The sequence below is a fragment of the Haliotis asinina genome, chromosome 5, assembly GCF_037392515.1.
Source record: "Haliotis asinina isolate JCU_RB_2024 chromosome 5, JCU_Hal_asi_v2, whole genome shotgun sequence".
NCBI classification, from domain to species: Eukaryota; Metazoa; Mollusca; class Gastropoda; order Lepetellida; family Haliotidae; genus Haliotis; species Haliotis asinina.
In genome coordinates this window covers 3,969,359-3,991,634 of record NC_090284.1, presented here as the reverse complement: position 1 = coordinate 3,991,634, position 22,276 = coordinate 3,969,359, and the positions used below count along the sequence as shown (strand labels likewise).

The 22,276-nt window shown below is 42.5% G+C and overlaps 1 protein-coding gene across 1 annotated transcript in view; it reads left to right on the top strand.

The window, feature by feature from the left end:
* Nucleotides 1-560: 560 nt before the first annotated feature.
* The window catches only part of LOC137284810 (neuronal acetylcholine receptor subunit alpha-10-like), a 163,017-nt gene continuing 141,301 nt past the window's right edge, over nucleotides 561-22,276 (top strand). The window contains exon 1 of the mRNA XM_067816799.1: nucleotides 561-649. The gene's annotated coding sequence lies outside the window, so the exon portion shown is untranslated. The remainder of the gene's footprint in view (nucleotides 650-22,276) is intronic.

Below are 22,276 nucleotides of genomic sequence, written 5' to 3'. Positions count from 1 at the left end.
ATTTTCCCACCAAATGATTCTCCATGTAAACAGATTACACTCATCAATATAGATGTATGTTTGTATAAAGAACGTTTCTGAGTTGTCTCCCTGTCACTACAAGTCGACACTTGTACAATCACAGTCTCTGGAACGGAAGAAGAAACATTCTATCCAAGTGTGTTTTGATCGACTTCAAAAAGTACTTCAAATCCACTACAAAACAGATAAACATTTTCCTCGGACGCTTGGACATTCTTCAACGATGCTTCACCCATATATTCATCCGGGATTCACATGCCCAAGATAATGGACAACTGCTTCTGCCCGCTCTGCTGAACCCGACCGAGGATGGCCCGTTTAACAAGTCCGGAAAACCATCATGTCAAGACGGTCAACTGCCGGAGAAAAGGAATTCATTTGGGTTCTCCATTTGTGGGTAGAACGAACCTTCTGTGGGTTACAATTTCTCCATAAACAATCTCGCGTGCACTTTCTTGATTTGTGCTCCGTAACCCTCGTGGAAGAAGGCAGCTGACGCATGCGCAGTCCTAAATGCCTGGTGGTGAACAAGCCAGCTCATTGATCGCGTACAGCCTGGCAGTGGAGCAGTGGAGGTATAGATAGCAAGCCGTGGCACTGGCCTCTCATTTCTCCCATCACATACACGGTAAGCCGTTTTATATAATCTCTTCATACAGACACAGAGTAACTTAGCCCAGCGTCTAGATTTCTGACTTATCAGGAAATAATCAACGGCTGCTACAGCTGCCTATACGTTTGGCGAGGACATTTGTTTACGGTTTAGGGGCAGCCACTTTGTTATTATCATAGTGACCATCACAATCTAGGGGAAATACCGGCTTCCGTGATGTTTATCTCTCATATGAAGACTATCAAGACATGGAATCGACAACCGCATAAACAACTCTGAGCGATCGGTTCTGCTGGGGAATCACTGAAGCATTTAGTGTCACTGTGAATGCTGAGCTGATTCCGTTACTAACTGGCTTATTGTCTTAGGAAATGCTCCACTTACAGTCTCCTTATATCTGGAGGAGGAGTACTCTCGGGGCGTCTCAGCCAGACACTGACACCGTACACCAGTGCTGTAAATGTCAGCATGTCTCACAAGACAGAGCTGTGTAATGAGGCCAGCTATAAGAGAGTCTTGTCCTGACCTTTCTGTTGAACACCTTTCCACCATAGCCTCCACTTAGGACTGTTTCCTGCTTACCTGCTTCACCTCTTCCTGTACGAACTCCTCATCCAAACGTTTTACTTAAAGCAACTTCCGGAATACCCCTTTGCACACACTTCCCGTACACAGTACACAGCGCTCGCTGAATCTAATAGACACCCTGGCACTTCAGTAGGTGTGTGACCTTATATCATATGTCTTCTACATATAAGGATGTCTTACAAGGACTTGTCACATGACATTTATGTAAAAGGCTTCTGTTCCTGCTAAATCTAGGTCTGCTAGATGCATCTGAAGTTAGTCGAATGCATACGTAACTTTAGTCTAATATCCCCCTGAGATAGCACATACTTTCTGTGTGCATGCATCGTTATGTTGTGTGTTTGTGAAGTAGCTCATTGCATGTGAGGACGTGTGTAATTGTCGCCCACTTATGTTATTGGTGTTTCTTCCACTGTAATGCAACGTATGCTGGCTAGAAATATACCAAGCCTCTTGATGGCGGCCATATTTGGATGTATCAAACTTGATATCATGCCACACGGTATCCAGGGGTCTGACTTACAGGCACCTGTCATCAGTTTGTGACACACTTTATCTGGGCAACAGAATCCTGACACCAGACAGACACATACAGGCACCTGCCATTGGTTTGTGCAACACGGGATCTAGGTATCTGACTCCTAATACCAGTCTATCACATACATGTACCTGTCAAAGGTTTGTGCAACACGGTATCCAGGTATCCGATTCTTAACATTAGTCAGATACAGGCAAATGACTCATAGCATATGACACATGTGTAATTACATCTACACAATGACTTGTGAAAAGACAAACGACATATAGGTATCAGTTGCACAGGTTATAGTAGCTCCATGCGTGTGGCATCTGCCAACTGCTTGTTTGTTGAAAATACACAGTCAGAAATATCTCTAAGCGACTGGCATCATGAGCCTTGATTCTTCTCTCAAGACTGAGATGACATGCAATAACTTCAGTAGGTCTTCATCACCCGATTCCGTTAGTCTCCTCTAGCATTGTTGCTGAAGAGACCCGTTGTAAGACTACTGGCATCAAGCTACTAATGACCCAGTAACATGAAATCTGAAATCAACCTGAGCCACACAGACTACAGGTATACGACACCTGGCATCAGCCACAGCTTCACAGGTTCCAGGAATATGACCTCTGACATCAGTCAGAACTATACAGACTCTAGGTATATGCAACCTACAGCTTCATGGGCTTCAGGTATATGACACCTGGCATGATATGAGAGCTTCACAGGCTCCAGCTATATGACATCCGAGAGCTTCCCAGGGCCCAGGTATATGAAATCTGACATCAGTCAGAACTACACAGACTCTAGGTATATGCCACCTGACATCACCTAGACCTTCACAGGCTCCATGAATATGCAATCCGAGATCACTCAGAACTACACGAACTTTAGGTATATGACACCTGACATCACCCAGAACTTACCGAGAATATATGATACCTGACATCAGTCAGAACTACACAGGCATATAACATCTAACATCAGCCAGAGTTCCAGAAGCCTCCAGGTATATGACACCTGACATCACCCAGAGCTTCACAAGCTCCAGGTATATGACACCTGACATCAGTCAGAACTACACAGACTCCAGGTATACGACACCTGACATGATATCAGAGTTTCACAGGCTCCAGGTATATGACACCTGACATCAGTCAAGGCTTCACAGGCTCCAGGGATATAACACCTGACAGGAATCAGAGCTTCACAGGCTCCAGGTATATGAGTATATGAGAACTATATCAGTCAAAACTACACATGCTTCAGGCATATGACACCTGACATCACTCGGAGCTACTGGGGCGTGGCATGCGTGTTTGTTTTGCTGGACCATGTTGCTTCTTGCATGTTTTAGAATAGTGTTCTCAGCTGACCATGCTCAGTGGTGCGTGTTTGTCTCAGGAGACAAAATACAACCTTGAAGATCATCTTCCTGACGTCACAACCAATTGATACTGATATCAATAGTTATGCACCAGCTGTTGCACATACTGCGTGTCTCTATCACACATCAATAAATCATCGGACACCGTTCTAACAAGTATCAGGAGTCATACGTGTAATTGTAATTATTCCGTGTAGTTTTGTTTGTGAAGCAGTTACCACTGCTGAATTTTGTGTTCTTTAGCTGCAGTCGACCACAGTGACACCTAGTCCCTTAAGATCAAGTATTAATAACGCAGTTAAATATTTCATATCTTACGCCAATCCCTGGTGGGATAACCTGCGTTCACACGCAAGTTGTTGTCTAATGATCACTGGTGGGAGTAACTGACACTCAGACACTGACGTGAGATGCAAGACTAGACGGGAAACAGCACTGGACTGTGACGCTAGATGCAAGTCTAGACGGGACAGAGCACAGACCAGTGACGTGAGATGCAAGTCTAGACGGGACATAGCACAGGCCAGTGACGTGAGGTGCAAGACTAGATGGGACAGAGCACAGGCCAGTGACGTGAGATGCAAGCCTAGACGGGAAACAACACTGGACCGTGACGCTAGATGCAAGTCTAGACGGGACAGAGCACAGGGCAGTGACGTGAGGTGCATGACTAAATCTACCTAAGCATAACCAATCTGCCTTTAATAACACCAGATATACCCAAGTGTAATCAGTCTGTTTTTAACAGCACTAACTCTACATCATCAACCTACAAAACCACTGACTAAACTCAAGCGTTAATGTTGTCTTTCCAGACACTTTTAAACTCCTCTCGTCAGTCAAAGTAAACCTACACGAACGGGCTGAATATGTCCTCATATGTTATGTATGAATATCTGTGTATATGTTCAAATGTGCGTTTAGAAGACAGTGGGGTTAGTGAGTACTCCTCACGAACGTATTTGTTTGCTTTTCTGTTTGTTTCATTTTATGTTTCATTTGATTCATGTCACTGGATGCACCACGCATTGGATTCTTTGTCAAGAAAACAGGGGGTATACAATATGAACAAAAAAGGATATTTGTTGCTTCCAGTGATACCCATCCATCTGCTTTACCACTGCAAGATGCATTCCCGCACAACACCAGGGCGCCATAAGCTTGCTTGAGCGAACCTTGCATTAATTTCTTTTGTGACTGAGCCATTCCCACTTGTCATGAACGAATCTCATTTGTCTTCCATTTGTACCAGTAGATGCATTACCTGATCAAAGAGGTGAACCAAAACGTGTTCAAAGGCTCTAAACTGGAAAAATCGTCTTAGCTATTGACATCATGATGCACTGTGGTAGATAGTTCACACTTTACTATCTGTAGTTTGTAAGGACTGCTTGTTTCCGTTTGCGGTAATTATATAATCAATACACAGCCTTAACATGCAATCTATCTTGGTTTCACGTCATTATGAGTTATTTACCTTCTCGCACACAGGCCCGTGATGCATGTTTGGGTTCTCTAAGAGTGCAGAGATGCATTGTTTCGATATTTTGTAGAAAACATTTTTCCTCTACTCCTCGCTGCACTGTGTTGTGATACATATGAAGGATGTAGTAGCTAACTTTGGTTCTTGTAGAGTCCATTTGGTCATCTTTTTTACCAAACAACGTTAAGTTATACATTCGGATCCACCAACAACATGATGGTATATATCCTGACTCACCAAACAGTATTTGGTTATAGATTCTGACAACATTAAGTTATATATAATGATTCGACAAATGGCAATGGGTTATATATTCTGATACACAAACAACATTAAGTTATATGTAATGATTAACCAAAAGCATTTGTTTATATATTCTGTTCAACAAACAACTTTAAGCTATATGTAATGAATCCCCAAACAGCTGTGGGTTATATATTCTGACCCAGAAACAACATTAAGTTATATATCAATCAGCATGAAGCTGTATTTCCCTATTCTTTATACAAGTAGGATGCTATGTGTCCTGCTTCATGACAAGCATTGTCTCCTTTGTATCTATTTACAAACCACGTTTATAATCCGTAGTACGATGACCAAAATACCAAAAAGTCCCCAATACTCCGAGAGCAAACTGAAAAGGTTAGCTCCTGCCTTGCTTCAAAACATTTAGTGATCGCCCTTTGATGCCCGGTCTTGGTTGGTCTTTACTCTGGGCATGTGTAACTATTTTTACCATTTAAGAGATATCCTTTAAATAACTTCTATTCTGGCTTGGAAACAGTATACGTTCCTCTGGGAACTTCACTTTTGCGAACAGTCAAAGACTGAAGGAATATCTGCATGTTATCTAACGTTGTACCATTCACTATCTACTGAACCATTGTTTCTGGCTGTCGCTCACTGAAGGACATAAATCCGTATACATGTGTTTGCAAAATATTGTAAGATATGTTTTGAGTTACATTCTTTACACTGCTTTACTTCTCATATATCAACAATATACATATCTTGATTTACATGACGATTTACTTTATAATCCGATTCGTCAGGCATCATGACATGTGTCGTATATATGACGTTGAGGTCGTATATATCAACAGACTATGTTGAATATAGACTCACCAAGCGACATGATGACATATATTCTAACTCATCAACAAAAGCTTTTGTACAAGCTGATTCAACAAACAATTGGATGTATTGTAACATACTGCACCAACTAAACGTCATATTCCCTGGTTCAACAGTGGCATGATGTTACAATGCATGCTGATTTACTTCATAAATTCTGATAACCAAACTACGTATTTTGATTAATCAATAATGTATGCACACTAGTTATACATCCTAGTGCCACATATAGGACAGGGATGTACCTTCCCTTCAGCGACAGAGTGAACTTCTCGTCTCCTTTCAAGATAAGGGTTTCTGTATTTTAGAGTAATGAATGTACATAGCTTTTCAATACTTACGAGAGCATTTTGTCAGAATAATGGATGTAGATTCCTTTGGGAATTGTCCGTAGTCTCAGGGTATGGCTAATCTTTGATACTGATGCTGTCTGTATCTCTTGTATGTATTAGTATCCTCGTTGTGTGCATTTCAACAGAGAGAATATTTGGTGCCATCTTCCGTTGTATTAATTCTACTAATATCCTTTGTCCGAGGTAATATCACACACAGTCACATCACGTTTGTTATCAGAGGTAATGAATATTATTTGGTGCCTCGTGGCACATTAATCTATCCTTAAATAACAAGTGTAAGTCGTATGTGCGAGAGTGAACATGTGTTACTAGTGGCAGCTGAGACTGACTGGTAGTCTGTCGGTAAAGCACTGGAAGGACAGGTTTCGGGTTCGACTCCCTGTATGTTCAAGCTGTAACATGGATTCTATGTTTCTGAAAACTGAGTGCAACAACACCCACTCGTTCTCCTGCAAATGGTAGCATATATTTTAACTGCCAGAATAACCCGTGTCATATGTCCATGATTATAAAAAGTGGGGAGGGGAAGAAGAGGGGCTGGCTCGGGGAGATTGGGAGTCAAGGGTCATGTACTGTTCGATGTTGCTGGTTAGACGAAAACATGGCCAGCCGCACTGCATCAACACGAAAGCAACGGTGCAGTTAGATCAATACTACTCGTTTTCGGCTTCATAGGAGTTCCGCTATAACTGTTATTTTCGATGTAACTTTAGTGGGTGTAAGACTTTATATGTCTATTTAGGCCCAGTTAATGTGAACCAGTTTCAATCACTGCATGGAAAACGCAAATGAAAAGATTCCAATGAATTTCTCTGTAGAGGCAACCATGAAGAAAATGTGTGCGTCAGGGCTATTACGCGGAGTCTCAGACACATGTTAGCATTGAAAAGACGGAAGAAGGAACATGCTTTCGAGACAGGACTTCAAACTCCACTGATGTATGTGGGTTTTCCGTGTGAGGACGTCGATGAGAGGTAGCCATGCTGGAGGTAGTGGGCCCATTAGGCCATCTCATACCCCTCCAAGTCAAGTGAATGGACAGAATATAAATACTCCGCCCGTCAAGGTCATCCAGGGAAAAGCGTCTATGTCAGATTATCAGTGGTAGTGGGCAATTGATCCTTCAGTGCGGCAGTGGAGAGTTCCGCCCTGCTTGATGCTTTGCATGTCAGTTTTACCAACACAGTCCCGTTCTTAGCAAACGCAAGGCCATTCATGCTACTGAAGGGCAATATACCACGACCATTCAACGGACAATAGGGGCATAACAGTATTTACACAGGGCTATCGTGATGGCAGAAGGTTAGGAAGTTGGTTAAGACTGTGTCAGTTGGAATCAGATGGAAATGTATACATGGAAATGTAAGGAGTGATGTAGTGGGTATGGAGGGATGTAACCAGTGATGTAGTGGATATGGAGGGGTGTAACCAGTGATGTAGTGGATATGAAGGGGTATAAGCAGTGATGTTGTGAGTATGGAGTGATGTAACCAGTAATATTGTGGGTATGGAGGGATGTAACCAGTGATGTAGTGGGTATGGAGGGGTGTAACCAGTGATGTAGTGGATATGGAGGGATGTAACCAGTGATGTAGTGGATATGAAGGGGTATAAGCAGTGATGTTGTGAGTATGGAGTTTTGTAACCAGTAATATTGTGGGTATGGAGGGATGTAACCAGTGATGTAGTGGATATGGAGGGATGTAACCAGTGATGTAGTGGATATGGAGGGGTAGTAGCAGTGATGTTGTGAGTATGGAGTGATGTAACCAGTAATATTGTGGGTATGGAGGGATGTAACCAGTGATGTAGTGGGTATGCAGGGATGTAACCAGTGATGTAGTGGATATGGAGGGGTGTAACCAGTGATGTAGTGGATATGAAGGGGTATAAGCAGTGATGTTGTGAGTATGGAGTGATGTAACCAGTAATATTGTGGGTATGGAGGGATGTAACCAGTGATGTAGTGCGTATGGAGGGGTGTAACCAGTAATGTTGTGGATATGGAGGGGTGTAACCAGTGATGTAGTGGATATGAAGGGGTATAAGCAGTGATGTTGTGAGTATGGAGTGATGTAACCAGTAATATTGTGGGTATGGAGGGATGTAACCAGTGATGTAGTGGGTATGGAGGGGTGTAACCAGTGATGTAGTGGATATGGAGGGATGTAACCAGTGATGTAGTGGATATGAAGGGGTATAAGCAGTGATGTTGTGAGTATGGAGTTTTGTAACCAGTAATATTGTGGGTATGGAGGGATGTAACCAGTGATGTAGTGGATATGGAGGGATGTAACCAGTGATGTAGTGGATATGGAGGGGTAGTAGCAGTGATGTTGTGAGTATGGAGTGATGTAACCAGTAATATTGTGGGTATGGAGGGATGTAACCAGTGATGTAGTGGGTATGCAGGGATGTAACCAGTGATGTAGTGGATATGGAGGGGTGTAACCAGTGATGTAGTGGATATGAAGGGGTATAAGCAGTGATGTTGTGAGTATGGAGTGATGTAACCAGTAATATTGTGGGTATGGAGGGATGTAACCAGTGATGTAGTGCGTATGGAGGGGTGTAACCAGTAATGTTGTGGATATGGAGGGGTGTAATCAGTGATGAAGGCACTGCTGTGAGTATGCTGGCGATGACTATACAGATGAGTGTAGGTCTCTGTTGGATGCAGCTGTTCGCAGGAAAAGGCTCAAGTAAAGCCTTGTGTACTGTGATGGTGTTCGTACAGAGTAGCTGTTGCAGAGGGGCAAAGAACAAGGCTTGACTCTGGCGTTGGTTACGTGTACGAATCTTTTAGATTCTTTCGACGTGGTCATGATATTTATTGAACATAGGAAAACGTGACGTTAATTAGCATGTTAAGTTTCATCATTCACGGGACAAGATGGCAATGTCACAATATGGCACGATTATCTGGCGCTTTGAATATCGACAACTTCATCCTCAGTACCACAATTCAGTGTTGCTGTTAATGCGCGGTTAACGAGTCTTACAGAGTCTGAAACGCGTGAAATAATTTTGGCCCCAAACACGCAGATGTTTCATCTCAACGAAAGTCAGTTGGAAAACTATTTATTTTTCTCGAATTTTCCAAATGAATGTGGAATACATTGAAACAGAATGGAAAACCGGCGACTCAGTGCCTGAGACATTCAGATAGCTGTCCACTAACCGTATCAAAATCTGCTACTGATGAGTTTGAATACCATATTTGCCAGATTTCTGATCACATATGTACATTAAATGCCGCATCTCATCAACAACGAATCCAGTCCACCTAGTATGTCCTTGGCCGGCCGCAGTGGTTATTTGACCTTGACAAACACAACTTGACCCAGCAAAAGGAAAGACCCTTCCAGAAAGATCCTAACCAGATAGATCCTACTAAACAATTACCATATTTGTAGTAATATTACTACAAACTAACAAAATACTGAAATTATGACATCGTTTGGGACCCCTTGTCATACAATAAAACTGTGTTGTCCTGTGGAGTTTCTCCAATAGAATTTCACCGTGCTGAGCTTGTGGCCTTTGGAGTTCAGGTGGGACGACCAACTGAAATCAGTTGAGATGGCCTGTTGAGATCAGATTAACTACTAATCAGATGAGATAACCTGACATCAGTTGACATATGCTATTGATCAGTTGAGATGACCCAATGATCAGTTGAGATAACCTATTGAGATCAAGTGAGATGACCTGTTGATAATTTGAGATGTGAGAACAGCTGAGATGATCTACTGACCAGATGGAATGACCTTCTGAGATCATGCCCTGTTGATCAGTTCAGATAACCTATTGATCAGTTGAGATGATCTACTGAGATCAAGTGAGGTGAGATGACCTATTGATCATTTGAGATCACTTCGCGATATCAGTTGCAGTGACCTTTTGATCAGTTCAGTTAAACCTCAGAGGCCAGCTGAGTTGGTTCGCGAGACTGGCACACTTGACCTACAGAGGTCAGTTTAGCGTGACTGCAAAGCTCAGTTTAGACAAGCCACTGAGATGAATAAATATACCCCACAGAGATCGTTATATAGCAGGTGTGAGATATTGATATAATGCTATATGTTCTGATGCGTGGACACACTGGTTAAATCATCTACTGAACAGATTGCATTGCCTCAACAGCTTTGCTTTACTTGCTTATAAGGCATGGACCGTGATGTTGTACATACTGCCGATGGCCCTTACATTGTACTTAATAAAGAGATTTGAATTGAATTCATATCAACGCATATTGCTGTTTGAGATTATTTGAGATAACATACTGACATTTGCTGATACTTCCTCTTGGTATTGATTGAGGTGTGGTTTCTGACATCAGTCAAGATGACCTACAGATAAAACAAAACATTTAGATCCTCTGAAAAGATATCAGTTTTCTACTGAGATCAGCTGACAATGGCAGTTTAGGGGAATTATTGATATTAATCGAACTGGCTCCTCTTGAGCAGCTGGGTTATCCAGCTGGAATTATGCTGGTAGCCCGACAAAGACAAGGTAGGCTGTACTGTTGAGATTACATGGGCTATGTCCAACAGAGATCAGTTTGCATGGCTGTAGAGATTAGATGGACTGGTCAATAGTGTTGATCAGTTGTGTTGACCAGTAATAAGCACCTACGACAAACGTTATTGACATCCGCCTCGTGTAGCAAAACGACAGCATAGCATTACAATACTGCCTATGGGGAATGACCTTACGATAAGTATGGTTCGAAGTGTTCGCAGCAACATGGCTGACATTCAGTAAGCATTTACCAGACTATGGCGCAACCTAGAAGCACCACTGATACGATGATGGTCCTTAATATCAGCATGAGTCAACTAGTTGCTGTCCTTCCGCCCGGTCAGCGGGGAGGTAGATCCTGTCATCCAGCATACTGTGACAAGGCTTATTATCTCGGAGTTAACACTCTTAAAGTGGATCGCCGTGAACAGTCTACAAATAAAAACACATATTCAACAGCTATTCAGTAATAACTCAAGCACTTAATGCAAGTGTTAGACGCGAAATCACTTTGTCTGCTGTGGAAAATTGATCATTATTTAAGGAATGAATATTTGATCTGCCTTAATAGAAAAGACTACCCGGTAATACGTGCTGGTCGTTGTAAATAGACAGCAGCGCGTCACACTCCGCTCTAGCTGATATGTAAACAAATCTCATTTGACAAGAAGAGACCGAGAGCAAGCTCCTGCCATCCTTAGTTGGGTACTTTAAGGGAGACAGATAAGACGAGAGGCTGTGCTGTCTCGAAGATGGGACTGTGGCTTGACGTGAGCAGAGTAGAAAGCATTATTCCACTATAGTCTCCACTAGAGACTCCGGTCCACAAAGCTATTTAACCACTAAGATCATCGTGGATCGCACACTTTAACAAAGACTTACAACAGTAGGGCAGACTGATTCCCGGAAAGCTCCATGCGTTAACATAAATGCGAAATCAACCCCATGTTGTGACATCCACATGTCTTGAAACAATAACCATTCCTTATCAGCTGGATAGGCATCTAAAACTTAAACTTACTGCAACCGTATCGTCACACCCACCTCTTTGTTAACTACAACCTTAACGTCACACCCACCTCCTTCATAACTACAACCTTAACGTCACATCCACCTTCTTGTTAACTACAACCTTATCGTCACACCCACCTTCTTGTTACCTACAACCTTATGGTCACACCCACCTCCTCGTTAACTACAACCTTATCGCCACACTCACCCCCTTCTTAACTACGACCTCATCGTCACACCCACCTCCTCGTTAACTACAACCGTATCGTCACACCCACCTTCTTGTTAACTACAACCTTATCGTCACACCCATCTCCTTGTTAACTACAACCATATCGTCACACCCACCTTCTTGTTAACTACAACCTTATCGTCACACCAATCTTCTTGTTAACTACAACCGAATCGTCACACCCACCTCTTTGTTAACTACAACCGTATCGTCACACCCACCTTCTTGTTAACTACAACCTTAACGTCACACCCACCTCTTTGTTAACTACAACCTTATCGTCACATCCACCTTCTTGTTAACTACAACCTTATCGTCACACCCACCTTCTTGTTAACTACAACCTTATCGTCACACCCACCTCCTTCTTAACTACAATCGTATCGTCACACCCACCTTCTTGTTAACTACAACCTTATCGTGACACCCAACTCTTTGTTAACTACAACCTTATCGTCACACCCACCTCCTTGTTAGCTACAATCGTATCGTCACACCCACCTTCTTGATAACTACAACCTCATCGTCACACCCACCTCCTCGTTAACTACAACCTCATCGTCACACCCACCTCCTTGTTAACTACAACCTTATCATCACACCCACCTTCTTGTTAACTACAACCTTAACGTGACACCCAACTCTTTGTTAACTACAACCTTATCGTCACACCCACCTCTTTGTTACCTACAACCTTATCGTCACACCCACCTCCTTGTTAACTACAACCTTATCGTCACACCCACCTCCTTGTTAACTACAACCTCATCGTCACACCCACCTCCTTTTTAACTACAACCTTATCGTCACACCCACCTCCTTGTTAACTACAACCTCATCGTCACACCCACCTCTTTGTTAACTACAACCTCATCGTCACACCCACCTCCTTGTTAACTACAACCTTATCGTCACACCCACCTCCTTGTTAACTACAACCTTAACGTCACACCCACCTCCTTCTTAGCTACAACCGTATCGTCACACCCACGTTCTTGATAACTACAACCTTAACGTGACACCCACCTCCTCGTTAACTACAACCTTATCGTCACACCCACCTCCTTGTTAACTACAACCTTATCGTCACACTTACCTCCTTGTTACCTACAGCCATATCGCCACACCCGTCTCTTTGGTAATCACAACCATCCCACGACGTCCTTTCTTCGTATATTTTGTTTGACACAATGACAGACATCACTCTTAGAGAAGAATCGAATGGTTAAAACTATCCATTCAGGTGTTAGCTTAACATAGTGAGCTAATCTCTAGCACGAACGTCAACACGTTACCCATTTACACCAATCGGTTTTATGTATTTCATACACTGGGAACGTATCTTTGCGTATTTGTTCGAAATGCCAAAGGGGAACGTCTGTATAGACGAAAAGTGACGAAAAACATTATTTGATACCATGTGAAACCTTGATATGAGGAATGGCAATTGGAGGGTGCTGTCTGATATTAAAACCAATTCCTAGTTCCTTTTGACATTCCCAGACTACTCTGGAACAGTAATATACAGAGAGGGCGCTTTGATAGTTCAGACAGGTTATAAGTTGGGCCCTTGTGTCCACATAATTGAACATCAATACCAGTCGTCCCAGAAATGAGTGGTCATATCAACATCATACCTACAGAGAACTGCTGATGTGAGGCATTTCCATATCTCAGTTCTGTTCATGTGAACACCCTACCTATATAGTGTACTGCCAACGTGACGCGTCTTTATATCTCAGCTGTGTTCATATCAAAACCCTACCTACAGAGAACTGCCATTGTGACGCGTCTCTATATCTCAGTGGTGTTCATGTCAACACCCTACCTATAGTGTACAGCTAGCATGACAAGTCTCAGTGGTGTATATGCGTTTTAATGTGTTCATCTTTCTGTTTATAATCATTTACATATATTGATAGCCAATTTCGGCTAGGCAATATGTCAACTCTGCGTGACTAGTATCAAATGTTGCTTGTATGGCATATATCCTTGTGGAATTCAGGATCAGATTTCATGCCGCGTTGTCGCAGGTGTGCGTGAAATTCGCTCTGGTTGTGTACACTCGATGTGCATTATTCATAACCGGCTATATGGAATGTTCGTGCTATAAACCCATAGGGTGCCATGCCAGTGCTCAAATAATGAAGTACAGACACAGAAAACACCCGCCTGATCAGTTCGACGGTTTTTAGAAAGTGCGCATTTTTAAGGTCTTCACCCACTGACGTAATTTCCCAAATTCACTGGATAAGATACCACGTTCAGTTAAGCAATATTTACGTCTTCAGGAGAACAAGAAAGATTGGAAAGCAAATAAACACTTCTTGTTGACGCGAGATCTAGACACTTGGCATTTGACAAGACGAAACGAATGTGATGCACGTATCGGTGATTCTGTTACAGTGTATTTCAACCGACAACTTTTGATTAGTATCCAAACCCAACCGTCAGTTACTCCCTGCAAAGCATAGCGCCACCCAATTAACAACATCTTTGTGTTCAGCAGTGGCGTTATTGTTGTCACAACTAAGCACATTTAGGGATTTATTTCAATAACAGGGAAGGGATATTCATACTTGTTTTCCAAATACCGTCCTGTTTTTTCTCATCGACTGAATAACAACGATTGATATTGTCCTCACGAGCCGTGCAATCACCCGGACAAATATTGGCATTTCTTTATTCATGGCGTTCCAGTCAATAGCTATGATATTCTGTATTTATTTTGTAGTTTAGTAATATTCTAGCGAAAAGTTCATTTCATGAATTTGTTGAAAAATATCCTAATGAAGAGAAGGTTAGTGACGTCATGATGTTTGCAGGGTGTTCACTTTATTGAGCTGAGATTAGTTACTGCGAGATATTACATAATGTCAATACATGAATAACGCATTAATGCAGTTCAGTATCTGTGTTGCCACAGCACAGGTGGTACATGTTCTTAATGAGGACCACTCCAGAGATGGATCGTCATGCTAGGATTGATAACTTATAGAGTGAAGATATAATTGTCTCCCATTGCCAGTACTGTCCCTTCACTCGCTACAAATGATTGATATTGACAGCCCAGTCCTCCAAGCCTTTGGTCATCCAGATGTGCACTGGGGATTCCCCACAGGTGGGCTTGTTGCCGTGGAATATCGCTAACACAGGCATAACTACTAACTGTACGTGAAGCTGTGACGAGATTCTCGAGACGCATTTAAATAATACAATTAAGAAGAGGTTGTCATCAGTATTATTTGTCCTTTACTTTAATACAACTTCTTAATGCCTCTCAAGAATCTCATCAGACACCTACATGCAGATGAAGCAGTCAACTCAGCCACCATACAATAAACAAGAAGTTGTCATCCACTGTATTTGTCTTTTACGTCCAGCTGTGATGTTTGTGTAGTAGGACTTGGTCCCACTTATAATTAGCCTTGGTATTTTTAATATCCCTGACATGTATCTAACGTGACTACCCAGACTGTTTGCTAAAAGATTAAATTGTGCACACCTCAGTTTGACTGCGAGACGCCGTCCGCCTGAACTGAGATAACAATCAGGTCTCATATCTACGAGGGGTTGCTTAAATGTTTTCAGGCTAAATATGTTCGATTACCATGATGGAATTGGCCGCCAATTTCTTCCAACATAATCCCCTCCGAGGTCAAGTTCTTGCACCCGATGAATGTTTCTCCTAGAGGTGTACGTTCTCCCAACACAACTGGCATCAACATTAGTTATATTAGTGTCGGACAGACAGGTTTTTTCAGGACTGGGACTGAGTGGTAGCCTAGTAGTAAAAGCGTTCGATCGTCTCACCGTATAGGTTTGATTCCCAACATGGATACAATGTGGGAAGCCCATTGCTAATGTACCTTTGCTTGAATACTGATTGCTAAAACGGAGTAAAGTTAAACTCATCCATGTATTCTTAAGGACTGTGATGACGTGGCAAAATATTGTGATCACCGATGACGACCAATGCTTTGTAGCCACAGCAGATACGTCTCATAGTACTATCGGTCATACCTGGTCCAGCGTTTCAGAGACTTATTAGACTTTTCTTAAGTCAATCTGATGTGTGATGAGGTAACTGTGGTTTGTATTTATAACATATATGGCATCACCATGTTCCTTTGATATAACGGTTGAAGGTCTTCATGCCATTTGATCAACATCAATGCCCTTGCTCGCCTCTTGTACAGCGCCGCCAGTGGCAAAGGAATCCCCCAAAGTTTATAATATGTCTCAAGGATGAACATTTGCGTTATATTTTGCATGTGGATATTTTCTGTTGTCTCGTTCATTTATGTAAGTTTTCGTCAACAGAGAATACGCCGTTGTGTGCCTGCCAGCCTAAATATAATGGTTGAAACACAGCAAACGCACTTAATGTATCAGTGTCAAGTCCAACTGTCTTGTTTCAGCCTACATCGCTTTAGTTTTCCATCTTATGCCTGCTTGATGTAACACTTTGTGACACTTTTATTTGGAATTTGGGACTTTGCTATAGATTTGTCTATAGATTTGTACAGATTGTCACAACACCCAAATGTATGACAGGAATAGCACCCTAACTCCACTCTTAACCCACTCCTAGCACAATACTCTTTTGCTTTTTATAACTTCTACCCTCAACTTCCTCACCTCTGCTTCCTCACCCCTTCCCCCACACCTATCCGTCCCTGAACACCCCCCCCCCCCCACACACACACACACACCCTCCCCTACCCAGGACCGTTCCAGACTGAATCAGCCGTGAATGCAGCCTGACCCATGCAATAAGTTCAGATGGTGAGGATCAAACGATGTCTTACTGAGGCAACTGATCGATGTTGATATCTTGAGCAACATGATGATTACCTTAATTTGGATGCATTGATGTTCAATTTAAGCTAACTCAACGTGTATCTTTCCGAACCTCAAACAACTGAAAACTCAAAGTTGACTAACAAAATGAACCTTTTGTGGTTGACGCCGTGGCTTTGTTTGTTCTATCTTCTGTTGTAACAAATATCAATATGGAGTACTTAAACAAGCTAGCTCAAAAGCCTGGTTGACTGAAGGAACGACCATTAAGGATAGTAGGAGCACACATATTCAACTGTGTGAATTGCATCCGTCGAGAATCAACTGTGTCTTTCATAACTGTTAAAGATGACTCGTTGACCGCAGCAGGTGAGCGTGAGGTTCTGCTGTATATACTCTCGGCATTGAAGGAGATTGGAAAACACTGCTGATCAGAATCAATACATTTCTGCTAGACAAACGGTATTACAGAATAGGAGTCGAGTCATTAGTTCCTTGTTGCTGGGTACTTGGCTGGATGTGTATTCGCGAGTCCTGACAGCCACGGAAGTAGTACATGATAAGAAAGCCGTAATCCAAATGATGTTTATCTGTCTGCTTACTGGTCTTCATCACATGTATAGCCACGTTGTACTGACAGGACAGTCGTCGGAATGACTGGACACGCCGTCCCCATTATGTGTACACGCAACAACACCCACTACGAAATGTATAACTGAGGCTTTCCATAATCATACCTATGCATGGACCCACCCGAATTATGTCTCCCACAAGTTTGTATGTCACCATATACATATTGCCATGCAATCCTTTGTATGTCTACACACAACAATCCACCCTTTTGTATGATATCATACGGCAATTCACCCCTTTGTATGTCCCACATGGAAATCCACCCCTTAGTATGTCTACGTACAGCAGGCCACCCCTTTGTACGTCATCATACGGCAACCCACATCTTGTATGTCTATACCTGGCAATCCACCCCTCTGTACGTCATCATACTACAATCCACCGCTTTATATGTCATCATAAGGCAATCCACCCCTTTGTATGTTTAAACAAAACGCCACACCCCTTTAAATGTCACGACACGGCAATTCACTCCTTTGTACGTTCATCATACGGCGATCCATTTCTTTATATGTCATCATACGGTATCAACCGCTTGTGTGTCAACACTTGCCAATCCACCATGTAGTCATCATACAGCAATCAGCCCTTTATATGTCAACATATGGATATACACCACTTATATGTCTATACCTGCCAATCCACCCCTTTATTCATCATCATACGACGATCCACCCCTGTATATGTCAGCATACGGCAATTCCCCATTTGTATGCCTCCACGTGGAAATCCACCCCTCTTTATGTGTAAACACTGCACTCCACCCCAAAAAATGTCACGACACGACTGTCCAGGCCTTTATGTGTAATCATACGGCAATCCACCGCTTCATCCACCGAGTGGAAATCCACTCCTTTGTATATCTACACACAACAATCTACCCCTATATATGTCACCAAAGTGCAATCCACTTCTTTGTATATCTACACACAGCAATCTACTCCTATATATGTCACCACAGTGCAATCCACTTCTTTGTATATATACACACAGCAATCTACTCCTATATATGTCACCACAGTGCAATCCACTTCTTTGTATATCTACACACAACAATCTACAGCTATATATGTCACCACAGTGCAATCCACTTCTTTGTATATATACACACAGCAATCTGCCCCTATATATGTCACCACAGTGTAATCCACTTCTCTGAACGTTATAACACGTTAAACCACCCTTTGTAAGTCACCACATATTAATGCACTCCTATATATGTCCACCCCATAACAGCAATGCTTCCCTGTTTGTATGTACAGCAACCTCTCCCCGTTCTGGGTTTCTCCTCCACCGCCTCTTAACCACGTATCGTGATTGAACTGTTGGATTCTTTAATTGGTCTGGCATGGTAAAGATTATTATAAGCCTGTAGGCCTCGGAGGAATTACAACACAGAAGCCCATGTACAGTGAGCTCATTCCAACACATTTTGTCATTCAGACGGCCATTTCATTTGACATTACGGCCCACCCAGCAAACTTAACCAACAACTAAGTTAATCGATTTAACATTTTCACTTAAATCTATGCCTCTGGTATCGAGTTTCCCTTGTCTATCTGCATAGCAGGATTGGAGCACTGCAGTACGGACCTGCGTGATGATATGTCAGGCGTGCAGAGACTGACAGGGAGGTAACCCGGCAATATATGACACCGAGGGTCCTCATCATGTGTCCTTGACACCTGTAGCAGCTGCGCGAGACGGCGTGGTGCCCACTGCCTTCAAAATGTCGTTAAAGTCATTCGATTGGACGCAGGTCCAATCAGACCTCTTTGTCTCCTGTAACCACGTACAACAACCTATACTGAGTACTTCCATGACTGCCTCTCAGATACAGTGGAACCTGTCAAAACCGAACCCTTTTCAATCCACCCTTTTATCAATACCGGATAGCATTTATCGCGAGGAACGTACATAAATCAACAATCAAAATTGTCTGTTTCCTATATCATTATTTATTATTAGAATCTCACTCTAAACCGGACTAAACTGTTAGCCTCACGGAGGCCCGGTGACGACAAATTTTTCGTTCTTGGTTTCAATTTCAAGGCATCGGTTGCTGCACTCATAAAGATAGATCGTATTAACAGTCATATTATTATTATGTTTCTTTTGTTATTTCTGGGTACGCACCATACAAAAGTTCTATGTGATTTTTTTTCTCTTGCATCTATATACTGTACATACAGTTTTGGCTACCGCCTACGTCACCTAAGACAGCATGGATGGCGTTCACAACGACGTATGTGTCAATATCCCATAACTAAACTCATATAGCTAAGTAGACTATTTTCTTTCATCAGTCCATGACCCGGAATCGCCATTCAAATCTCTTGGCCGACTCACGTTTAAAATGCCAGAACAATACTAGATTCGTGTACGTCAACCAAGCACTGCTTCGGGTCTCACAGTTACAATGTTCAGGCACCTGTCTGTTGAAGATTACTGCTATTGCACAATGATGCCTCAATGTCACACAGGGAACCCATTACAACGTCTAGACCTAAGCTGGATTGGACAACAGACCGTGGAGTTTGGTGCCAACCATTAAGGCTTGACGTCAATGTCAAGTCGTTGCTCTCTTCTTCAGCTTATTACAAACACAATGGTATTTGGGATGTAGCTGTCCTGTAGGTTTTATTGTAGAGTGATTTATTGTTCCTCACACTGAGAGGCATTTCGGTATTTCAGTTTTAGATAAATGTTTAAGTGACGTCAATCCTAAGCATTTATCCTTTGCAAAACTCACCATGCACAGCGAAACCACTGCACCTGTGTCTTCTAAGTGTCTGTACCTAAAATGGACCTTTGAAGGTCTGTACTCCTTGCTATATTTAGTTGCCAGTTTGCAGATATGGCGAAGATTATCATCACAATGGCACAGTTACAGGCAAGTCGTACATGGAGCAGAACATGCTGTTCCTCAAAGACGCTATCTTACTGGCATGGAGATGATAACGTAGAAGGTTTTCGAGGAACAGATTGTTTACTCAATCGGAGCTATATAGGGAACTGTAGACGACATGGACGTTCTGGGATAAATATTTAAATGTCTTACACTTGATGTAAAGGCATATGAAGGGCCACACAATCATTGGACATGGCGTTCCTCCATCCAGACATATCGACTACGACAAAAACTTGATTAATTCGAGGACTGCACACTTCTTTGTCTCCCTAATGAAGAAAAAACTGTGTGTTTGTAACCAAGCTAATGGAATATTGAGCCGTGCACATGGTCTCGGTGTTAATTAAGTCTGTATTTGGAGAGGACTAGCCATACATCGTCAGTATGGAGATATAGGAGGTACAAGGGAGCACCGACAGGAGAGGGGTGTCTGTTTACAGCAGGTCAAGGAGATAAGGTAGTCAGGGCATATATACAGGGATAACTGGATATCAGAGGAGTCATCCCTGAAGCTGATATGAATAGTTGCTGATGGTGACAACAGGTACGGATAACGCTTGTTGCTGGAACACTGATGGTATTTTGTTGATGCCTGTAACGGTAGGGAGACATACCAACGGGACCAGAGTCCCACCCATCACACGTTCGCAGCTCTTCGACATTCAGACATCGTAAGTCTATGGTAGACTGGAGGTACGACAGGTCACAACGTTACGAATTCTTTATGGGTCGTAACCCTGATACGTATGGGCGGGAAACATTGCGGTAGTAGGTCATGCCATTAAGTGGTATCAATGCAGGAATTGTGCGAGCTGTTATTGTACACACAGTTTGGTATGGAAGCTTTAGATGCACCAACTGAATATGGTTGCCGTATTGATGTGACGTCACACCGTTCAACAGTGACTGTGACAGGGTGAGATACAAATCACTGGTTGTAATGACTGAGAGTAGTAGTTGAGAAGAACGGAGATAATTACTGATTGTCACTGGTAAGGAAAAGTTTGATGGTTGAAGATGTACCTGGGGTGGTGATGCTACGGGGTTGATTGAGTGGAGTTGTAGAGTTGTTCCAGAGATTATGGTAGTTGCAGAGGCACACAAGAGCTGCTTAAGGGAGGTGTACTTGGAAGGATTCTGTAGCTGTGTACTGTGATTATGAGGTTGTTCAGGTCATATGTGTTGTTACAGCATAGGAGCAAACTTTATAAAGAGAATTAGACGCACTATAGGGTTTCGAACAACTAACAGACATTTAAAAATATATTACATACCGTATTTACTTATATCTCATAAATGCATCGTGTTTATCGAAGTACTGCACGAATACAAACTTGATACGTATATTGTTTAGATGCCACTAAAATAAATACATCAACATGGGTGTCAATGATATGTTTTCTCACATGCAACGCTGCTATGGTCACAATTGCAACAAATAATAAAAGCGGCTCAAGGCGTCGTCTTGTACAGTAGCAATAATGTCACTTGACCCGAGTTCACAAGTGTCATGAACGGAAAAAAGTTGCTATAGAGACGATCAGGTCTACATAACCAGAAACAGGGAGGTTAATGGGCCAGAACTACAGTTGAGTTCAAAAACAAGCTGTCAATCTCGTACACCTGCGTCACTGACGTACAAATGTCCTCACAAGTCGCATATTGCACTAAAATTAGCTGTATAATTGAAGCTGTGGCATTGAAATCTAATGATAAGCACATGGTGTTGACATGACAGATATTTCAGTCTTTACAACTGATGTTCCAAGGGTGAAGCAAGCATAATTGTAAATCATGGTCGATGTTGTTGATCGAAGTAAGGACATGCGACATATAGTCTACCTCGTCTCCATGTGTCAGATGATTATCAAAACTGTGTACCACGCCCAGTGGAAGGTACACGTGTCCTAGTTCCTGTGGAAGCCTCTCACAAGCTGCAGGTGATGTTATGTCTGTGTGTGAGACTGTGTGCCACGCCCAGTAAAAGGTGTGGGTGAAGTGTTTGATGAAAGCTTCTTACAAGCCACAGGTGAGATCATGACTAGCCGTGAGACTGT